Source organism: Tupaia chinensis, unplaced genomic scaffold (assembly GCF_000334495.1).
Source record: "Tupaia chinensis unplaced genomic scaffold, TupChi_1.0 Scaffold145652_1, whole genome shotgun sequence".
Lineage (NCBI taxonomy): Eukaryota > Metazoa > Chordata > Mammalia > Scandentia > Tupaiidae > Tupaia > Tupaia belangeri.
In genome coordinates this window covers 2,658,999-2,663,556 of record NW_006205509.1, presented here as the reverse complement: position 1 = coordinate 2,663,556, position 4,558 = coordinate 2,658,999, and the positions used below count along the sequence as shown (strand labels likewise).

General features: G+C 38.1%; 1 long non-coding RNA gene across 1 annotated transcript in view; it reads left to right on the top strand.

The window, feature by feature from the left end:
- The window catches only part of LOC102496121 (uncharacterized), a 21,082-nt gene extending 19,353 nt beyond the window's left edge, over positions 1–1,729 (top strand). The window contains exon 3 of the long non-coding RNA XR_337368.3: positions 1,579–1,729. This is a non-coding gene — a long non-coding RNA (uncharacterized LOC102496121). The remainder of the gene's footprint in view (positions 1–1,578) is intronic.
- Positions 1,730–4,558: the final 2,829 nt, after the last annotated feature.

Genomic DNA, 4,558 nt, shown 5'->3' with positions numbered 1-4,558 from the left:
CACACACACACACACACACACACACACACACACACACAAGAATTTAGAATATTCATACTGATGAAGCTAACAGAGATGGAAGAGAAGAGAGACAATGAACTGTGTAAGAAACAGGAGAAAGGAGTTGACAAGTTCCAGGAGATGAGGGAATTCTTGCAAGATCTAAAAGAGGAATTACACACTTTAAAAAAGAATCAAATGGACCTGTTAGAGATGAAGGCTATAGTACAGGAAGTAAAAATTTCCCTTGAAAGTATTAAAAGCAGACTAGATGACACAGAAAATAGAATCTCAGGTGTAGAAGAGAAAATTGCTGGCCTAAAAAAATCCACCACAAAGACCGAGAAAATTGCCCCCAAAAATGAGAATAATATACGAGAAATACTAGATATCATCAAATGTCCAAACATCTTATAATTGATATCCCAGAAGGTGAAGAGATTCTTAAGCACATTGATAATCTATTCCATGAAATCCTGCAAGAAAACTTTCCAAACCTAGAGAGACACTCAAAGATCCAGTCCCAGGAAATACAAAGGACCAAACAGAATCAACCTAAAAAGATCTTCTCCAAGACACATTATAGCCAGATTGACCAAATCTACAAAGACAAGATACCAAGACTGGCAAGAGAGAAACATCAAGTTACCTATAAAGAATATCCCATCAGGCTAACAGCAGACCTCTCATCAGAAACAATGCAAGCAAGGAAAGAATGGGAAAATATATTCAAAGTGTTAAGGGAAAAGCAGTTTAAGCCAAGAATACTGTACTTGGCAAGATTATCCTTCATATGGGAAGAAAAGACAAGAATGTTCTCAGATAAACAAAATCTGAAAGAATTTACCAGCACCAGACCAGATCTCCAAGAAGTTCTCAAGGGAGTGCTATACCAGGAAAATTAAATACAACAGACACACAGAAATAAGAGTTCAAAAACTAAGAAAATTGCCAACTTAATCGTAGGGACAATCTGGAGTTGAATATTATATCCCAGAATTTAATTAGGAGGATTGAACTACAAAAGAATATAGATTTAAGTACATGAGACTGAACTAGTGAAATAGCATTCTGTGACTTGTGATAAAAACAATGCTGATTTTCTCCTAGGCTTTGTTTTCCAGTTTTAAGGATTTTTGTCCTGTCCTGAGCTGTTGATAGATTCATGTACCTACTATTTGAACAGAATCCTCACCTGTTTCCTGGCTTGACATTTTAAGCAAAATTCTTTAGCATTTTTTTGATTTATTAAAGTTAAAACTGCTTTTCTTGAAATTACCAGCTGAACTTGCTATTGAAAGTAGTTAAATTACTTAAGAAAATGTGGAGGAAAAAGCAATAGAAAACAACTGTAAACACCAGAGATAGTGTGGGAGGAGGGTGGGAAAGGGCAGAGTGTCAGAAACATGTGGGGGAAAAAAAAAATATATATATACATATGAAACTAGAAATAGAAAATTATTGATGATAACAAGCATAATTAAGCAACTATGCAGTATATTCTGAATGGGAAATCATATTTTGTATGCTGTGATGATGCTTAGGGAATGAATGTCAATTAATTAATATTTTTAAAAGTTTCAGAAAAATAAATAAATATTTACCAGAAAACCACTATGTGAGGAGTTTTTAAAAGGCATTGTGTCAGCAGTATAACTTCAGTGGAACATAGTCCATTCTCATGTCACCTGGCATCAAATTGCTGGACTTCTCATATCACCTAAGTGAAGTAAGTCATTTGCTCTGTGATGTGTATTAACACAGTTTTATTAAATGAAGACATACATTATGTGCCCTCAAAGCCCAAGACATGGTAGAAATTGTGTTCATCATTTGATATTCGGCTATGGTGTGATCCAGTCTTCTCAGAGTATTGAATGTATCTGGGATAAAAGTTACAAAGCAAATTGCAAAGATAGCTAGCATAGTTTTCTGTATATGGCAGTGTCTGTACATGGCGTTTGGATTCTGAGATGATCACCAAAGGATCTTTATTTAAATATATAGATGATTATCTTAGTCTACATGTACAAAGTCTTCTAATCTGACTTGCAATGGTAATTGTTAGAAAAGTAGAGTTAGAGGGTCAGCAGGTGGAATGTTGGCTAGGGTGCTGACTGCAGTTCAAGTCCTGGACCTTGTGGCTTGCTTTCTCACTTTCCTGCTCTCTCTAGTCAAATTTATTTTTATAATTATTTATTTAATTTTATTTATTCATTAATTTATTTTAATTTGACCAGAGAGAGATACACAGAGAGAGAGAGGGAAAGTGAGAAAGCAAGCCACAAGGTCCAGGACTTGAACTGGCATTAACTATTTGGGTGTCAAGCTTCTTAACCACCATGCCACCTGCTGGTCCCCTCTCTAGTCAAATTTTAAAAATAATAATGGATAAAATTAAATAAATAATTCTAAAAAAAGAAAGGAAAAGTAGGGTTGGGGTCAGTGGGTGGCATGGTGGTTAAGAAGCTTGACACCCAAATAGTTAATGCCAGTTCAAGTCCTGGATCTGCTGGCTTGAAAATCATGCTGTCACATGTGCATGTGTGCCCAAAATCCCAGGAGAAAAACAGAGAAGGGATTGCAGCATGGCCATCCCCAGTGGGGATGATTTCTTACTTTCTTTCTCACGGTCTCTCTCTCTCTCTCTCTAGTGAGCGCACACACTCTATGACAAAAACCTTAAAAACAAAGAAAATAGGGTTTAAAAATCCTGACTTCCAGGGCCAGACAGTGGGCCAGTGGTAAAAAGTGACACTCTATGGGGCCAGCAGGTGGCGTAATGGCTATGTCGCTGGACTCCCATGTAGTCGACCGTGGTTCAAGTCCTGGACCCAGTGGCTTAAACTGATGCTGGGCGCGTTTGTGTGCGTGTCCAAGATCCCAAGAGGAGAATGAAGGAGAAGAGAAGAGAAGAGAAGAGAAGAGAAGAGAAGAGAAGAGAAGAGAAGAGAAGAGAAGAGAAGAGAAGAGAAGAGAAGAGAAGAGAAGAGAAGAGAAGAGAAGAGAAGAGAAGAGAAGAGAAGAGAAGAGAAGAGAAGAGAAGAGAAGAGAAGAGAAGAGAAGAGAAGAGAAGAGAAGAGAAGAGAAGAGAAGAGAAGAGAAGAGAAGAGAAGAGAAAAGAAAAGGTGACACTCTACAAGACTGACTTACATGAGAAAGGTCCAGGTTTGCATCCAGAGACCTCTATGAGTGTGCTGGGCACATGTGTGTTCATGATCTGGTACTGACTGAGGCCCATAGTGGATTGTAGAGTTATGACCCTGTGGTAGGTGGGGGCCAATAGGTGACATGGAGGTTAAATAGCTGGATCCCACAGAGCTGACTGTGTAGATCAAGTCCCAGACTGGGCAGTTTGAAAATCATTCTGGGTATGTGTGCGTGTGTGCCCAAAAAATCAAGAGGAGAGTAGAGGAGAAAGGATTGTAGTGTGACTGTCCCCATGGGGTGGGGGGTGGGAGGGCGGTGATAGCTCACTTTTTCTGGAGAGTGTGCACACCCTGTAGAAAACAAAAAACCAAAAACCTTTGAGAGTGCTATTTCTTTCTCTTCGTCTTTTTTTTTTTTTTTTTTTGGAGAGGTTTTTGCTATAGGATTCGTCTTTCTTTTGAAAGAAATAAATATATTTTAAAAAATTATTTTAAAAGAGGGGCCAACAGATGGCATAATGGCTATGTTACTGGACTGCCATGTAGTCGACTGTGATTTGAGTCCCAGACCTGGTGGCTTAAACTTACACCGGGTGCATGTGCGTGCGTGTCCAAGATCCTGAGATGAGACTGGACAAGGGATTGTAGTGTGGCCGTCCCCCTCAGGGGATGATTTCTTGCTTTCTTGCTCTCTGTCTCTCTGTCTGTGTCTTTCTGGTGAGCGCACACACCCTATAGCAAAAACCTCTCAAAAAATTATTATTTTTTAATGCTTTGTAATCAGTATATTAAGGAGACATTCATACATGTCAAGAATTGCTTAAATTCTGTTAATCCAGATTTAAGCATGTGAACTATGACTTTATAACATACAATTAAAGCTTTTCATCATAATCTGCTATCCTACCAACATCAAATTACAGTTACTTTGGAGCATAAGTTAAATGGTTTAAAGTAAACCTGTGATACCTAATAACAGCTTTCTATACCACATATGCAAATTACTTCTCCATGTAAAGGTTGTTTCACTTTGTAAGTTACCCAGCTCCAGAAGTCACTACTCAGGGGCTTTTCATGGTCCAAAGAGAAGCAAGGTGGGGGAGTTGGGAGTAACCAGGGCTGGTCACATATATATATATATATATACATACTTATATATATATATGTATACTTAAAAAAAAAAGATGGCACAACAGAAGGGAACACAGTTCTAGAGGTGTAAGCCTTCAAGAAGCAGCACATTAAGATAAACCCCTTTAGAAAGGTATCATTTCCATCACTGATGCCACAGGCTAAATTATATTATGCCATCCATTTTTAAGTTGAAGCAATAAAATAAATGCAGAGACATCACAATGAGTCTCACTTAATACAAATAACTATACAGACCATCACACACTTTCCTACAA